At 46.0% G+C, this 18,917-nt stretch overlaps 1 protein-coding gene across 2 annotated transcripts in view; it reads right to left on the reverse strand.

Moving 5' to 3' along the window:
• SLCO3A1 (solute carrier organic anion transporter family member 3A1) overlaps positions 1 to 18,917 on the reverse strand; it is a 322,429-nt gene that overhangs the window by 154,299 nt on the left and 149,213 nt on the right. The gene's annotated exons all lie outside the window — the stretch shown is intronic.

Consider the following 18,917-nt stretch of genomic DNA (forward strand, 5'->3'; position numbering starts at 1 on the left):
TACTGGCATGATATGTGGAAGACTCCATTCAATGGCATTACATTTACCAAAATGCTCATCCCCTGGCCCAGCCCCCTTGAGGACAGACCTTGCTTGTCCTATGCCACTCCAGGTGGCTCTCTAACCTGGAACTTGACGTTACTGCTCCCCTGACTTTTGAGTATCTCCTGCTCTCCGAGGCATCTGTCTGCCAAGCCTGGTTAGATATGGAATCGAGTCGGAGTGCATCAACCCTTTTGGGGCCTGCACCATGGACAGTGGGCCTCTTCCCCGAGGAACCTACCACCCATCAGCCGGGTCTGTTTCCTCCATATCGGCTCCTCGCCGTCTCCTCCTCCTCCACCCTCCCCTTCCTCTTCACCAGGTCATGCTGCTGAATTCCCAGCATGCTTTGGGCCTGAACCCCTCCCACCTTCTCCCTCTACAAAGAAGGACAATGTCCTGTAAGTTTCCATTTCCCTCTTGCCTCCAGCACAGAGCCTGGCACACTAGGCATTCAGTAACTTTTGTAGATTTGATTTTTTTTTTTTTTTTTTTTTGGCTGCACTGGGTCTTTGTTGCTGCGCCCGGGCTTTCTCTAGTTGCGGCCAGCAGGGACTACTCTTCGTTGTGGTACACAGAGTGCACAGGCTTCTCACTGCGGTGGCTTCTCTAGCTGTGGAGCCCGGGCTCTAGGCATGCACGCTTCGGTAGCTGTGGCTCACGGGCTCTAGAGTGCAGGCTCAGTAGTTGTGGCCCACGGGCTTAGGTGCTCCGCGGCATGAGGGATCTTCCCGGACCAGGGCTTGAACCCGTGTCCCCTGCATTGGCAGGTGGATTCTTAACCACTGCACCACCAGGGAAGCCCTGTAGATTTGATTTTTGAAGGAAAGTGTCTGAGGGGCAAATGGAGCAGACAAGGTAGACGCTTCAGTGCCCAGGATGGAGGAGAGGGCAGGTTTGCATTCTCCCACTGCTCTTGAACCATTAAGCCTCTTTTTCTTAGAGCTGCTTGAAAACCACTTAAATAGGCCTGGCTGATTTCCTGTTTACAGAGCCCAGGGCAAGTACAGTTCACTGCCCATAATAACAGTAAATTATGGCTGTAATTTAAACTTCAGGCCTGGAAGGAAACCCTAATCGTAGGGCCTTCTCACCCCTGGAGCCCTCCAAAGAGTGCCAGTTTTCATTCCAGCGATTTTCTGGCCTCTTTGCACCCACGCTTCACATCCTGTGCCTATGAGTTTGGCTCACACCAGGGCTGCGCTTAGAAGAGCCAGCAGGTGGCCAGTTGTCCACACAGCCCGTGAACTGTGGGAGCTGGAGGAAAGCTGCCCAACAGCTTCTTATTTCCCTTCCTTTTGCTTGGGAGGCAACAAAGGCAATGACTTCCCCCATAGGTTTCTCCCTTGGCAGGTCCAAAGGGCAACATGCTGAAGCTTTTGCCTGGATTGGGGGAGATGAGGAGACCTCAGCCTGACTCTTTGGAGCAGGTGACGAAAAGATGGAGCAGGGGTACCAAACGAGGCTTCCTCATCACTGTTTCTATTTGGTGGGAGCACCTTCAGCGGCCAAGCCTTTTACATGCAGTATCCAGCTCAGTCTCTGCCAGGTCTCTGTCACCCATCAGGAGAGCACTATTCTTATGTCACTCGACAAGGTGAGAAACTAAGGCTCAGAGAGGCTCAGCATCCTGCCTAAGGTCACAGAGCTGTGTGGCGCAGGTCCAGGAATTAAACCCAGTGTGCCTGACAAAGTCCAAGCCCTCCCCCAACATCCTCCTGCCAGCAGGATCTTTGAAGGTCCTTCTGGGCGCCTCAATTTTATGATGGGTCTATGTCTCGGCTGGATTTAAAACCAAGTAATGAAGTTTGATTATGAGTGGCATTTTCTGTCTCACTGGAAAATGACCTTTTGCCTATTCTTAATAGTTTAGGTCCTCTGCTGGCAAGTACAATCCCACTCAGATGGTGGCCCGGGCTTGCCTCACCAATTAAGGGCTCCCTGGAGCACACTGGATCATAGGAACAAAACACATCCTCCGGCCTTTTGCCACAGCGGGGTCTCTGCCCTAGAAGGCCTGCAGGGCTGGGATCGGATCTCACTCCCCTTTCCATCATGGCAGCAGCCAACACAGCCCCTGGCCAGAGCACAGGCCACGCATCTTGGAAATATCAGAGGAGTGCAATACACTTGCTCTCTAGCAGCGGCGTCTGTGTAACACAAGCCTCACACCTGTGAGCCTCTACATTCCCATCTGTGAAATGGGAATAACCACACCAAACCCACTGCATTGCTGAGAGAGCTGAGTTAACGATGTGAAAGAATTTCAATCTAACACAGAACTAGAGGATATAAAATGCAGAACCTCATGCCTGTGTCCTCAGGAAAACAAAACTGAAGGACTAAGAGACTGATTTCACGTAAATGCCTGATTTACAGAAAAACGATAGTGTTGGAATTTTCTCGGATGATCAGCACTTGTCTCCTATCAACCTTGGAAAGTCCTGCCAGAGCCGTGAACGAGAGAGACCAAGGGCGGGCTGGCCTCACCAAGTGGGCTGAATTGAGCTTTGTTTGTGCTGCTGGATGGTTCTGTCTGCTCGGGAAGTTTTCAAGGCTGGTCTCTGTTTCTTTTTGATTTTAACTTACTCGAACTTGAACTCTCCCCTCTTTACTTTCCCTGCCCGTAAATACAATCTGCCCCAAACCCTCAGTGACTGGCCTGTCGCTTGTTTCAGTTTGCTTGCCCCGAACTGCAATTCCTCCAATAATCCCGAATAAACTCATCTCTTGGAACTTGCCTTGGTTTACCTCTTTACTGAGGTCAACAGTGGAATCCAGAATTGGAATTCACACTCCCTTTGTACTGAGCCAGGCCCCATCTTGTCCCCTTGAGGAGTCTGGAAAAGCTGTCCCCTCCTCTAGCTTCAGGGTCTGCTGGGCAAGAACCCCCTATCTGTATAGGCTCCCTCTCTTTCCAGGCCGGTAGGGGCACTAGTCCCTCAGGAAGCTGTGTCATCAGAACTGCTGGGCCACTGGCTGGGTTCCTGCCAGGTCACGTGACCCAGAATGGTCCAGCGTCCAGCTTACAGTCTGTGACAGCTTTGGTCAGTGAGCTGCTACCAGAGTTGTACTTTTACCTTCAGCAAATGGCATCTTCTTTCTCTTAAAGGCCTTCTCCGAAATTCTTCAGCCTTATTTTCGTCTGTGATTCATTTGTACTTTCTCCGGCCACCTGGGGATTCTCTGAATTTGCTTGTACTTCAGTCGGGCAGGGCCGAGAGTAGAACCTGCTCTACAGCTTGAACTTAGACGTGTCCTCATCACAGGAGGCCCCTTCTACCTGGAAGAGGTTCTTCAGCACAGTCTACATGTCTCGGAGCTGAACTATTTCTAGAGCCAAACAGGCAGTGGCAGGAAGGGGACTCTCTCCCCAAGGCCACCAGCAACTTTGGACATAGCTGCCGTTTCTTAAGGGATGGCTAGGCTGAGTCATGGTATGAATGACACACGTGGTCCCGTGGCTTCACAGAGACTTGATTCCTAGAATAATGGAACTTTTGGGACAGGAAGGGGCCTTTACAGCCTTCACTTCTGATTTGCTCATTTCACCGCAAGGAAATTGAGGGCTGGGAAGACTGAGATCCCTTTTCTGCTCTGTCGACCAAAGGGACCCCTCAGCAGTGAGCTGTTTGCTCAAGTACAAACCACCACAGTCTCAGAGGCTGGTAACTGAGAAGATTAAAATACAACGGCAAGTGTAAGAGGTTATGAGGATGGACCCTGGCCAAAAAGCACCCCTGCAACAAGCGATCATTATTATTACAGGAAAGCCACCTAAAGGGATGGGGAGGTGCTGGCATCATGGCCAGCGGTTCTGCAGCCTCTGCCCTCAGCTTCCTCTCCTCTGGGTCACCTCTGCTCCATCCCCTCCTCCTCTGAGGCTCAGTCCCTGACCACGTGCTGCTGAGGCTCTGGCTCTCACCTTCAGCTGTGACAACTTGACTCAGAAGCAGCAGCCTCTGAACCTGGGAAAATCTGCCAGGCTGAGCAGCTGCAAATAACACTGCAGACTGAAAAGTGCCCTGACATTCAAAACCCCGTGCATGTAACTCGTCCTGGTCGCGTCACTAGCGAGGGATGGGGACTGCTGTTACTCATCCACTGAACCACTAGATCCTGAGGCCTGCCTGTGTGACAAGGTGACAAACACGGTGCTAGGAGCTGGGGAATAAGGCCCTGCCCTGAGTCAGCTGACATCCCCAAGGGGAGAGGAGACAATAAACAAACAACTGATAAATATATCACACCTCAGGCATTGATGGGTGTTGCCAGGGCAAAAAAGCAGGGAAGAGGATAGAGGTTAACTACTGGGGAAGCAGGTAGCGGGGGAGGGCTGCTGTTTTATACAGGACAGTACAGGCAGGCCTCTCCACTAAGATGGCATTTGACAGACACCGGCAGTACGTGAGGAAGCAAGCCATTTGGGTATCATAGGGAAGAGGCTAGGTGCTTTATAGATGTAAACTCACTTGGTGCAACGCCTAACACCAAAAACTGTATTACATGAGGTGGGGACCCTGCCAGGAGCATTCTAGGAAGAGCAAGGAGTCTGGGGTGGCTGCAGCAGAGCAGGGGACGGGGAGGGTGGCAGGGACCCCGGTCACGTACTGCCTTACGGGCCATTGTCAGGACGCTGGTGTTTCCAGGGTATTGGGATGACTTGATCTGACTTGTGTGTTTGCAGGATCCCCTGGGGCTGCTGTGTTGGGAACAGTCTGGCTAGGCAGCTACTGTGATGGTCCAAGCGAGACAGAATGATAGGGAAGAGGTAGGGGGCATCCTGGATGTGTCTTCTCAGCAAAGTTGATTGGATTATAGGAATAGCTGTTAAAATCATCAGGGCCTCTCTGGGACCACCCAGTGAGTCTTGTTCCATCATTTACAACTGACTTGAGGCTTAAGACAGCTAACGTGCCATCATGCAAAGAGATCAGCGGGGCTTCTGAAGTAGAAAAATGAGTCTAGCCAAACATTCAATCCCCACTGACATCAGCAACAAAGCATGGGGGGAAAGTTACATGAAGTTCATTTTGCAGCCAGGCGAGGACAATAGACCATAAAGGAAGCTAATATCTACACAGAAGTCTAGCAATTACAGGTAAATGTATGAGGATGGAGGATTTTAGACTAATTCCAGTCAACATGCCATTGACGAGTGGTTCCCAATGTGCATGTGCTGGGAACAAGTGACAAAAAGTTTTCCAGATCAAAATGAAGCTGAGGAACACTGGGTTGAATGACAACTGAACTTGTTTCTTTGTACAGGACTTTTCAGGGCCTTTAATATGTTAATGTGCATCACCAGTTTCCAAAAGAGATCTTTATCAAGCTCATGCACTTCGTCGCTGTCGTTGTTGTTTTAATGGAGCCCCTTCCTAGAGTAGTATTATTTGAAACACTTTGGGGAAACCCTCAATAGACAGACCATATCACCTGAGCATCCGCTCCGTGCACTAGCATCCCATAACTCAAAAGAGTTTTCTGGGGTCCTGTGCTGAGTGCTGGGGGTACAAAGAAAAGTAAGGACACCAAGCATCATGTGGTGGTTTGCAGGCTCAGGGGCACCTACTCCCTCAGCTACGATCTGCTTGCCTCCAAGGCTGCCAGGTGTGGGGTGAGGCTGCAAGGTGAAAGCAAAGCCTGGAGGAATCTAGCATGCAGGGCGCTTCTCCTCCACAAGACTCCTTGGCCCCATGTCCCTCTCCATGAGCACAGGGATTTGGGAAAGGCCTCTGTCGAATGCACATTTTTTAAACCACACTCCTCTTTTCACATTACTTGCTCACCTGAACTAATTACAAGGGAATGAAGGAGAGAACACATGTAGAATAAGCTTCTGTGGCCCCTTTTATCAATACATAGATCCCTTGCCTTTAGTCCTCATTACAGCTCCACAACAACGGAGCTAACATTTAGGAAACTTTGAGGAACCTTTTGGGAAGCCTTTCCCTGTCCATCCATTTAGAGCTCAGAAGATCCCTTTGAAGGAGGTGGGTAATTGTTGTGTTTTTTTTTTTTAACATCTTTATTGGAGTATACTTGCTTTACAATGGTGTGTTAGTTTCTGCTTTATAACAAAGTGAATCATTTATACATATTGTTATTCAAACTGGAGGAAAGAAAGTGAGACCTGCAGACATTTGGTGACCTGCCCCAGATCACACAGATCACAGCAGCAGAGCCCAATCCAAAGGTGGGTCTGTGTCAAAGTCTGCTCTCTTCCTGATACACCAGTGCCTGGTTTACTCACTGCACAGCTGTCCAACAGGCAGAGGCCCTACTGGAAACCTTATCAGATGAACTAGCAAAGCCCAGAGACTGAGTAAGCTGGAGGAATTTAACCCAGGGCACTGCTCAGAGCCTGAGCCGTCTAACCAGACCCCGAAGTGGTAGAAAGATGGAGACATGGCAGAGCCCAGGGCATCTTGTACAAGTTCTGCCAAGACTGCGCTGTGTGCCCTGGTCTATGGCCCGGATAGAACTGGCTCTTGCCTATTTCAATTCTGGAGTTGTTCCTCTAGAAAACATTCTCATGGTGAAGCGTAAAGGTTCACCGACTTCCCAACTGTAACTCAGCAGATGGCTCAGCAGAGCACAAAATCTGGGGCAACAGGCGGCCCTTGACCTGCACTTGGATGATGGCTGGGGTCACTGAGAAGGAACACAAGCTGGGGCAGAGAAATGTCATGGTATACACATGTCACTTCAAAAAAAAAATGTCAGAAGGAGTACATTTTTCATTCTCCTTACAAATGACTCCATCTATGACATGGTACAAACTCATTTTACACATCAGAAATTCATAAAATCTCTCCAAATAGCCTCTATAGCTGTAGCATTGCTCTTCTGGATAGGCAGGGAGTTTATTTGCCTTCCTTGATCACGAGTGATGCTATCGAAAGCAGATCTGTTTTATGAAAAGATTCATTTTTAGATTCAATTTTACATTTGCGCTTATCATATAAATGCTCATATAATTGTTTTCTATGCATAATAATCAATTTGCCAATTTTCACTGAAACATATCATTGAGACAACAACTTATACCTATCATAGATGAATGTATGTGTGTGTGTGTGTGTGTGCGCTTGTGTATATATACACTCCTTATGTTCTACTAATTTGAACACAGAATTTTAAACCTACCTCATTATTTTAGTATCAACATTGAATCTCCAAAACCTGTGTATTTTAGATTATTTTAATAAACTAGCTCAGAAAGGAGGTCATGGGTCAAAGTATTTAAAGTGAAAAATCTTAACTATAATTGTTTTAGCCCATTGTATGTGCCGTTCAGCTAGATACTTCATAAATATTACTTTACCATCACAAACCCATACAAAACGAGTGCTAGTATCCTGATTTTAAAGAAGAACAAACTGGAGTTCAGAAAGGAAACTTGACTTGCTCTCAGGGTGCTGCCACTCAGGTGGGAAAGCTGGGATGTGAACCACAGCCTGTGTTCCTCTAAAGACTGAGCTCCAAGGAGCTCTATATTGCTGGGCAGGGTTTCAATCGGACCCATTTCAGTCTAATTCCAAGGCTCTGAATTGTGTGCATGTGTGTGTGCATGCACATGCACGTGTTTACAAGGAGGGAAAAAAAGTCTCCTGATTTTGCACATGGGCCATTTGGGGACCAAGTTTAGGGTTGCCCAGTTCATTCAAGGAACAATGCCAGCAATGGGATGCTCTGGTTCACTGAGCTGACTTCTTTATCAAAGACAACCTCTCTGGTCCCACCGGAGACCAAAGCGCGGCCCACAGATCCAGGAACGGCAAGTCCCCCTAAGGCTGTCTATCTGGCACTTAGAGAGATTCCTTCAAAGATTTAGAAAATAAACAAACTTGCACTCTTTTTGAGCTAGTATCCTGCAAACCAGGAGAGCTTGAATCTCCATCCTTTGGGTAAAACACTCATATCGACTTCAGGACACCCCTGTTTTATACTTTGGGGGTTATTTTATAACATTTAACTCGTGATGCCTCAAAAATTACAGAACAGGAAAAACAAATGTAGTACTCTCCCTCCCTCCACACCCCTCCCCCCTTTCAGTTCTTCTGATTTTCAGAAGAGCCTACTGACCCTAATGCTTCCAAAAACCTGTGAGAGGTTCTTACCACCAGTTAAAATAATCCACATCTCTTGCGCCTCCCTGAAGAGGGTCTGTGACCCATCACAAGGCGCACCCTCGCCGCAGTCTCCCTATTCAAAAAGGTGCCCCTTCCTTTGTGTTGGCCTTAAACTACACCTGACAGCCTCTCTTCTTCTCTCACATACTTCCTCCCTGGGGTCTTCATGGATTCAGTGTAAGAGAGGCCCACCTCCAACCTCACATCACAGCCACGTACCCTACATGCCTGTCAACTCAAGCTTGGAGGCTGCAATGACTGAACCTACTGCTGCTGTCCTTTCCCTACAGAACAACGCCTGCCTAACTAGTGTTTGCATGTTATCCAACCGACTTTAACATGAACCACACAGGTTTTGGAGAACAGTCTCTCCCTCATTCTTAGCAGCATTTGACATGAATCAGGCCTTTACCTAGACAAGAACACATGGGTAATGACGTTAGCCCGAATGTTTCACCACAGACGCACTCTAGCCGTCCTGGGTATCGGCTGGAAGGTGGCTTATTTCGTGTATAAACCCTTGGACAATGTGCACGAGTGCTTAATCAGTATAGGACATGGAAAGTTATATAACTCAAGGTAACACAATTCCCAAACTATCGTTGAATGGGCCTTTCTGCTCCTTCCTTTAGAAATTACTTCATCTAAGTAAAGGGCTCCAGCCTTTTGAAACAGATCAAATAAAAGGGAGATATTGCTAAGAGGATAAATGTGGGAGCTTAAACAGGCATCTTAATTTAGCATTTTCTCTAGAGGGAAACTCCATTTCTGGATGTGGTAATTAATGAACATTTAGTCAATACAGAGATGACTGACTCATCCCAGATACATCCATCCTGTTTATTAAGTTCACTATGTTTTGCCTTTGGGGCTCTGGGACTCAAGTTTTGAAAAGAGTCAAGTCTTTATCAACAACTGCAGTCACTTTAATGAACAGAAAATTGGTTTTTAGGGTTTTTTTTCCTGCTGGATTTTTTAAAAACTCAGCATACTTTAAAATACTTGACTGAGAGGAGTGTCGGGACTCAGCATACTTTAAAATACTTGACTGACAGGAGCGTCAGGAGCAGGAAAGGCAGGGTTGGGCAGAAATATGTCCGATCTGAACAGAAGACAGTCGCCAGCAAGAACCTCAGAACCTTTTTTCTTCTTTAATTGAAAAGCATCTTTCCTTTTGACCTTAGTAGCTGTACTAAGTCCAGTAAACCTCATTCATATTTGAGAAAGAAACTGTATTATCTGGTTTACATGGACGTTTTAGCTCATATCACAGATCTTTAGCTCCTGTCACCTCTTCGCTGATCTTGGTAAGGCAAGACCATCTACTCTTACAACTAGGATGGGGAGAAGCCCTGCCTTTTCCCCCAAGTGCAGAAGGAAGAGAGAATGGCAACATTCTTAGGCAACTCTGATCTCGCGCGGCCTCGGCCTGCAGTGGCTTGAAGCAGGATTTTGGTTCCCAGCCAAAGATTGAAGTCAGGCCGCGGCAGTGAGAGCGCTGAATCCTAGCCACTAGACCCGTGACCAGTGACAAGGCCCGGGCCCGTCAGCTGTGTAGAAATGAATTTCCACAGAGACAGAAAGTAGTGAAGCAAGTAAAGTGTTTATTAGGAGGAAAAAGGGTGCGTGTGGATAGACACATGGACGAGCTCAGAGAGTGAGTCGCACCCTTGTGGTAGTTTGGATCACTTATACGGGGCATTTCTTCCAGGTTTCCTTTGGCCAGTCATCTTGCTTTGGCTGGTTCTGAGTCCATATCTGGTTTATCTCAGGGTCCTCCCCTGTGTACACGTGCAACTCTTAGCCAAGATGGATACCAGCAAAGAGGCCTACGGGTGGGTTGACATCACTTACTATGGGGTGGCACCCCTCCCTTTTTGACCTCCAAGGAGCCTCTCTGCACATGTGTAGTTGGGAAGGTCTCCCTGACTTCGAGAATGAGGAATATGTGGTCTCTTTATCTCTTATCTGGGCAGGGCTCAGCTTCTCCTCCACTTCATCTTGGATTATCTGTTCACAGGGGCCAGACTCCAGCTGTTCAGCCTGGGGCCCATCTATCTCCTGCCTCAACTCCAGCACAAGCAGGAATATGCCAGATCTAATTAACCTCTGAATTGAACATTTTCTCATTGTTTCTTTCTAGGCTTTATAAAAAATAGATTAGCAGAGTACCCAATCACAGACACCACAGAGCATTCAGCAGCGCACCAGGATACACTGAGCCTTCCCGGTGCTGCGGTACCTACTTTCACCTATAAGATATTTTCTTTAATCCTCGCTAGGGCCAATTAACCAATTTATGCCTCAGGGGACACTTAGAAGGACTGAGGTTCAGAGAGGCTTTCACTGAGCCCCCAGCTCAGTCTGCAACAGATTCAGGAGTGCAATTCAGATCCACCTGATTCCATGGCTTGTGTTCTTTCTCCCACATAGAAAGGCGGCCCTTACAGAGGCAAAGGTGTAACGGGCACAAGAGGATTATCCGGTGAGCGAGGCTGGGAACTCTCCGGGTTGCCTGGAAATGAGCTAGCTAGAACGGGCTCCCCAGTGAGCAGGACTGAACCCCAGCGCCACTCCGCACAGGACAGGAGCCCCCCAACTTTCCAGGCGCAGGGCAGCTGGCATTTCTGAGCACTCCTTTAAACAGGTAGCACCAAAGCTCAGACAGGTGCTTGACCCTAATGTGTATTCCTCTGTGCAGGTCACTCTCAGGCTTGCCTTGAAACATGAGACCAACAGGAGGACAGGGGCTCTCACCTACACCCCAGACCCACTGTGAGTCCAACTATACCCACACTGAGCCACACAGGATGTCAAGATGACGGGGCCCATGTGCCTGCTCATGACAGGGACAGGCAGGCCATCAAATTCTGGATGGTCCTGAAGCGACCACACGTGGCCATCCCTGCACTTCCATACAAGCTGAGTGCTGGGCTAGCAGCCGTGCCAAGCCAGGAGCATTAACCCACAGATGGGTTAATTTCCACGTACAAATGCCCAATTTGTAAAGCGACCTTGGTGGCTTTCTATTGATTTTTCAAAGGCTAATCACATTTCAGAGGCTCACTTCCCCAGGTAAGTTCCAATGCAACAAATCTCTATCAGGTTTTTTATATACCGCTCTCTCAGCACAGCTAGGAGAAAACTGGGCTATTTATTGAACTAGACTGTATTTAAAATAAATAGAATGCAAACATCATGAACTTTTCCTTTCACCAATGCAGTGCTCCTTAGTGAGTTGTAGCAAATTAAGGCACTGCCTTTCAATAAAGGAGTTTCAGAGATTTTTATGGCTTAGAGCCAAACAGCATGCTTTGCATGCTATTTTACTTACTGCCAGATACCACTGCTTCAGGGAAGCGCTCAAATGCAAGCCTTGAATTCATCTAGAACCTGGTTTTCCCAGAGCATAAAATAAAAGAAAGATGTTTTAACATTAGAAAAATCATCACAGTTCAGTTGGGACTAATGCATTTAAGGAGCAACGGAGAGGAAGCTCCTGATTGCTTCCGCGGCTGCATCTGTTTTACATTCCCAAATCACTCACCGGTGTCCATCCTCTGCTAAACTCAGTTATAAGGCTTCCCTGAAAATCGCTTTGGGGAGTTTGCCGACACATAGACAACAGTGACAGCTAATCCAGGGAGTTGATGTCTCTGGTCTTTAGTGTTCAGGCTGTCAAGAAGTGGCCCATAATTCATTCTGTGTTCAACCCCGCTCAAGCATCTCCTCTGTGCTGGAGCAGAATTACGGAAATTCTATCCCCAGGGTGGTCATCATGGTCACGTCACCACTGCGTTAGCAACTAACACTCATATGTGCTTGCTGTAGGGCAGACATGTGGACGGTACCTCACACGCACTAACTCACTTAATCCTAGCAATTCTGTCAGACAGACACCATCATCATCATCCCTATCATACTGAGGAGAACAGAGAGGTCCAACAGGGTTGCGTGCCACGAGCCACACAGCTGGCAGGGAGCAGAGCTTGGACACACACCCAGGTCTGTCCAGCTCTGAAAGCCGGACTCCCCTCGACTCCAGCATAACTCTCAACCTCTCCAATGAAGCAGAACCCACTGGAGCTTGTGAAAGCTGGTGCTTGCCAAGCCTCTCTACCCCGCCCCCCCAGAGCCTCTCCCAGAAGGTCTGGGTGGGATCCAGGAATCTGCATCTATAATAAATGCCTGAGACGATCCAGGTACCACATTTCCCGATGCACTTGCACATTTCAGTTAATATGGACGATCATCAGGAATCTGAGATAGAGGCTGACAGCTCCAGCTGTGGAGCAGGTGAGAGCATGACTTCCCGTGGGAACCGTGCGGCTGGCTGGTCCCCAGCCCAGCTGTGCAGTGCTGATGGGTAGGCCGGCCAAGAGACGCCAACCCCAGTGCCACCCCATCCAAGCCAACTGGTAAGCACTGTGACCTGACCAGGTGTCACCACCTGGCCCTCTATCCATGAATCCCAGCGGAGAGCTGGCTGTTGTGTGCACCTGGCTTGTTCACTGTTGTCGCTCAGGGCACAAGTTGTAGCAGGTGCTACAAGAGTCACACAAGAGGACTACAGCTTGTCACTACTGGATTTGGTCTTGCTCTCACTTGCCAATCCCTGGCCTTTCCCACAAGCTCTGGGATTCCTTATCAACACAGCAGAGAAAATAACAGAGCATCGGCTAAAGGAGTAATGAGAGGGCCACCAATGACCAATGGTGCTTAATGCCAGGAGGCAGAAGGACCAGGTGTGTTGGTGGACACCGAGACCAATGTACGATGGGCCAGTTGATGGAAACTAAGCAAAAGGCATGTATACTCTCTAGAGCCAAGGACACTTATTGACGCTAACCACTGCAGATGAGACAGGGTGTGTGTAAATTATTTCAGCAAATCAGTATTCAAGCATCAAGTAACATGAATTGAACCCCTATCATGCATGCATGCATTCATTCATTGAATAAACATTTACACCATGCCTACACTATGCCAGGCACTATTCCAGGCACAGAGATGTAGCAGTAAACATTGTGATAGAATATCCCTTTCCATTAGGAAGTTACAGAACATGCATTGGGGGTTGGAGGAGATGAAGGTAAACATGATGCATTTCCTAGTCTCCAGGTGTACACAATCTGGAGGGAGTCCGGCAATGTAATTTAAATGCAGGAAGAGTGATATACATACCTCATCTCACCTTTATGACACACTGTGAGGATAAGCAATTGTCCTACCCCCATTTTACAGATGTGAGAACTGAGACTCAGGGCATTTAAGTAACTGGTTCCATCATAAAGCTGGTTAGTATAAGAACAGGGATGTGGTGATGCAGATACAATACTGCATCTATTACTATTTAGTACATGCAGTATTCTTTGTGTTCTACAACAAAAGATTTTTAAAATTAATCAAGTTCACTTAATTGAAAATGGTATGCCTTGGGGGGAAATTTAATTCAAATACAACAAAGATATTCAATAAAAATTAAGCCTTTTGCCCAGCCCAGACCCTTTCAGAGAAATGATCACTATTATCAATTTCTGGAAATAGCTTTACTATGAAGCTCTTCTTTTACCATGTGTGTATCAAGCAAGTAAGATTGTTTGGAAAGGCTAGAAGCAGTAAGAAGAAAAAATCCTCAGAATGTCAGATAGGAGCCAATAGACCCAAATTCCACATTAAGAGTGGTTTTTCTTAATAAAAAAGAGAAAAAGTATTAAATATGTTCACACAATGCTGCTCCCAGCACCTGGGCTTTAAAGAATTTTAAGAACTGTCACCAGACCCATAAAATGCATCACTTTGTCCAGACAGGGAGCAAGTACTTTGTTCAAGTGCCTTTTCAGAGTAAAACCCATTGGGAGGCTTCTCCCTCCTTGGTGTCTTGCACCAGGGCTGAGGTCTGGATACCACCTGCCTGCGGACAGGGCCAGACCAATTATCAGGGACAATCAACACCTGCAGTGGTGATAGGGTGGGACCTTCTTGCCCTGTGAATGTGCACCTGCACTGAGATTGACGGGAAAACCACACATCGACTCCATGGGTTAAGAATTTTCGTGTCCTCACTGGACTAAGATCCTGAGTCCCAGGAGCTAAGGGCTCAGTATTGACTCATCAATTCCTTACCCCAAGGGCTCTATGGAATGGTCTCAGAAGTGTGGTTGGAAAAGAGGACGCTCTGATGACCCTTACCGGCAGGATGGAGGGGGCTGTGTTGACTGGGTGCCTGTCTGGGGGAGATGCCAACTTAGCTAACAGTAAAGAATTCATGCAGCCTCCCTGGACTTGGATCTTCCCATTTTTAAAGGCAGATCGAAAGAACCCAGTAAACATTGACTGGATGGATGGTTAGGTTAGACCAGAAATCCTTCACATGACCAGCTTTAACATTCTAAGAATTTGAACCCTTCTGTGTTGATAAAAGGTACACTTATTTGGTGTCCCTTTATGCAGCCTTCAACTCACTAAGAAGTTTCCCTGGGGGTGTATCTGAGACCAAGAGCCTAACCAGCATTCAGGCATCCTTCTCACATCACATCCTTCTGTCCTTCAGCCCCTAGCATGGGGCTCAATCACTCCAAATGACAGGCAGGAAGACTGGCACATACAGCAGGCCAGTGGGCCCCGGAGGCGGGGCAGGAAGTGCTGGCATGTTCCCCATTGAAGTCCAGCCTGGATAAGGAGCAAGTCAAGTCAGGGGGTTCTCATGGACCACAGTGACGAGAGGCAGGAATCTATTCCATAGCACTATTATTCCTGCTGTCACAGGCAGCACCCTGTGACATGTGCTGGTATTGAGTCCCACAGCCCTACCCACCCCCGCCCCCTGTGGTACTCCCAGTGGTGGGAAAAGAGGGTCTACAGTGCAAATACAGCATCTTTCCCCCCGGGTCTTTAAAGCATGTTAACTGCTTATTTAGAGAAAATGGTTTAAGATGGTAAAAGGTAAATTTGGCTTGTTTTTGATTAGACATTCATAGTTATATCTTAGGAATGGCTGAAAATGAGATATATGAGCTGGAAGAATAGCTAAAAGATGATGAAGACAAGGTGAATTGCATATTTAGAAGACAGGGAGACAAAGACTGATCACCCTTGCTTCAGATTACGTTCCTCAGAGGGAAATGAACAGCCAATGTACAAAGCCATTCACCTACCCCCGATTCAGCAGATGATGGGGCATTCCAAGTTGCCAAGGCAACACCAGCTGAGCAAGAGATGAATACAAGCCTGTACACATGTGGGCACAGGCATCTATGCATAACACCTCCCTGTAAGCAGGGACACACCTATAGAGAATGCTCTCTACCAGCAAGGGACTCATTTCCACATTGCTCCTTTGGACAAATCTGAAAGGTGCTGATGGCTATTGCTTCCAGAAGGATTTTAAACATACAAATACAGCAAATAATTTAATAACTGTAACCAAGCTTAGATCTAACAAATGTTACCGTTTTGTACTACTGATTTCAGGTCCCTCTTTTTCATTCTGATTCTATTTCTGTTTTTAAAGAAGTGAAACTTTACAGAGTGGAAGCCTCCTTTTTACTCCAGCTCAATCCAACTTTCCCACCTTTCCTTCCCAGAGGACACTGCTCTTCTAACCTTCTACATGTCTTTCCCATGCATGATTTTATAATTTTGGTACTTATGTATTACCATAAACTATGTAAAAGTGCTATTTTTAAAAATTTACATAAATGGAATACAACTTGACTGTAACTTTTCTGACTCAACAGTAAGCTATCCATATTTATCTAATCCATTCATTTAATTGCTATGGAGTATTCGATCTTATACATATAAAATACTTTATTCATCCATTCCCTAAATGATGGACATTTGATTGGTCTCAGTTTTTAACTCTTACAAAGAACACTACAGCAAACACTCTTATACAAATATGTTTCCTCAGGCATACGTGCTGGATTTCCTCTGGAGCCTATCTGTAGATGGATTTTCTCTGGAGTGTACTGTAAATGTAGAACTGCTGATTTGTAGTAGAAACTGCCACTTACTCTCCAAAGTGATTTTACCGATTTTTATTCCCAGCAGCACTGTATGAAAATCTCCACATTTTTGCTAACCCTTGGTGTTGTCAGATTTTAATTTTTGCCAGTCTGAGAAGTGTGGGATTATACCTCACTGTGTTGTTTTTAATTTGCATCTCCCTGACTACTGGTGAGTTTGACCATCTTTTATGCTTACTGCGCATTCAGTTTTCTTGCCTCTGATTTCTCCCTGTTCCCATCCTGTACCCATTACTCTGTGGCATAGCCTTTTTTTCTTACTGATTTGTAGAAACTCTTTAAACATTCTGGATATTAATCCCTGACTGATTATGCAGACTATTATTATAGTATGCCTTTTAATTCAGTTCATGGTGTCCTATTATTAACAAGGTTTTAATTTTAATGTAATCCATTTCTTTTTAAAGGTTTGCTCTTTTCTTCCTAAAAGGTCTAAATTTTGGGCTTTTCATATTTAGGGCTTTAATCATCTTTTAAAATTAATTAAAATGTAATCAATTTTTTAACAAAGTGTGAAGTAAGGATCTGATTTTCTTTTTGTTCCTTTTAGTTTGCTGGCAGTTTAGGCATTCACTGAATAAATGGTTTTCCCTCACTTATTATAACATCGCTGCTCTCATTTACGTGCCCAGACACGCATACGCTGACTTCTGGTCACACCAGGTAGTTTAAATGGTATATATTTCTATATCCCTGTGCCAATGCCACATACCCAAATTACTACAATTTATAATCCAGATAACGATTAGGGCAATTTCCCTTCCTATATAATCCCCTTATATAAAACTATGTTCAGGCTTCCCTGGTGGCGCAGTGGTTAAGAATCCACCTGCCGGGCTTCCCTGGTGGCGCAGTGGTTGAGAATCTGCCTGCCAATTCAGGGACATGGGTTCGAGCTCTGGTCTGGGAAGTTCCCACATGCCGCGGAGCAACTAGGCCCGTGAGCCACAACTACTGAGCCTGCGCATCTGGAGCCTGTGCTCCCAACAAGAGAGGCCGCGATAGTGAGAGGCCCGTGCACCGTGATGAAGAGTGGCCCCCGCTTGCCGCAACTAGAGAAAGCCCTCGCACAGAAACGAAGACCCAACACAGCCAAAAATAAATAAATGAATGAATTAATTAAAAAAAAAAAAAGAATCCGCCTGCCAATGCAGGGGACACGGGTTCAAGCCCTGGTCCAGGAGGATCCCGCATGCCGTGGAGCAACTAGGCCCGTGTGCCACAACTGCTGAACCTGTGCTCTAGAGCCCGCGAGCCACAACTACTGAGTCCGTGAGCCACAACTACTGAAGCCTGCGCGTCTGGAGCCCATGCTCCGCAACAAGAGAGGCCACTGCAATGAGAAGCCTGCGCACCGCAACGAAGAATAGCCCCCACTTGCCACAACTAGAGAGAGCCCGCGTGCAGCAATGATGACCCAACACAGCCAAAAATAAAATAAATAAAATAAATTAAAAAAACAAAACAAAAAAAAACTATGTTCATTATTCTTGATCAATTACTTTTCTACATGAATTTTAGGAGTACTTTGTATTGTTGTACATATATATTTATACACACACACTTGCACACACACACCTGCACACACCGCCTGTTTTCTTTTTATTGCAATGGCATTGCAATTACAGATTATATTTGGGGAGAAATAATATCTTTTGATACTGAATCATTCTATCCATGAACATGGTATGTTTTACCCTTTGTTTAAAAGTCTTCTTTCATACCCTTCAATAGGGTTTTATAATATTGTCCATAAAGGTCTTGCTTATTTTTTCAATTTCTTTTCCTTACATACTTTATGGTTTTTGTTGCTGGTGTAAACATTCTTTTTTTTTTTTTTTTTTAACTTTTTCGTTTCTACTTGGTTTTGTTTCTCTATAGGAACACTATTGATTTTTGTACATAGATCTTGTATCCACCAAACTTGAATTTTTACTAATAGTTTATAGATTTTCCTTTTTGACATTGATAATCATATCATCTGTGAATATGGGCAATTTTGTTTGTTCTTTCCTGATTTTACACCCCTTTTTCTTCTTGTCTTATTAAGTAGCTAGGACATCCAGTGTGATAGTGAATGGAAGAAATGAAAGCATCCTGAAATCATTCCTAAAGTTTCACAGTGAAGTATCATGCTCACCATAGTGTTTTTGTTTTTTGGGGGCTTTTTTGGTAGACATTTTTTATCAGAATAAGGAAGTTCCCTTCTATTTCTAAATTGTTCAGATTTTTCTGATTTGTTTTTTCTTGTTTTGTGTTTTTAATCATGAATGTATATTATACTCTGTGAAAAGCTTTTTTTCCCACTTACCTTATACAAGAGATGTACAAGATTTTTAAAGAAAAGCTGTCAGGGTGCATAACTACTTTTCTCCTCCAGAGTCAGAAACAGACTTGAAAAGGCTAAATCTCTAGTCCGCCAGCCAGGCTAGGTCTATGCATCCAAGTCTGACCTCCCACTAGGTACCTCCATGGACCACACAGGTCAGCAGCTCTTCTGTGGTTGCCTGTTGGAATGCCTCAATACTGTTTTGGTCTGAAATTATCTTTAAATTTCCTTTGGGGGGAGGGGGAACTCTCGTGTGAGCTTTTAACTCCTAACCATTAGCTGTTTATGACACTAGCTCTCCAATATGGTCATTATGAAGAGGAAGGGAACTCGTCCTGATGCAGGGCACCCACATTATCCTACAGTATCCTCACAAGGAAT

This window comes from Balaenoptera borealis (genome assembly GCF_965194805.1).
Source record: "Balaenoptera borealis genome assembly, chromosome: 3".
In the NCBI taxonomy this organism is placed as follows: Eukaryota; Metazoa; Chordata; class Mammalia; order Artiodactyla; family Balaenopteridae; genus Balaenoptera; species Balaenoptera borealis.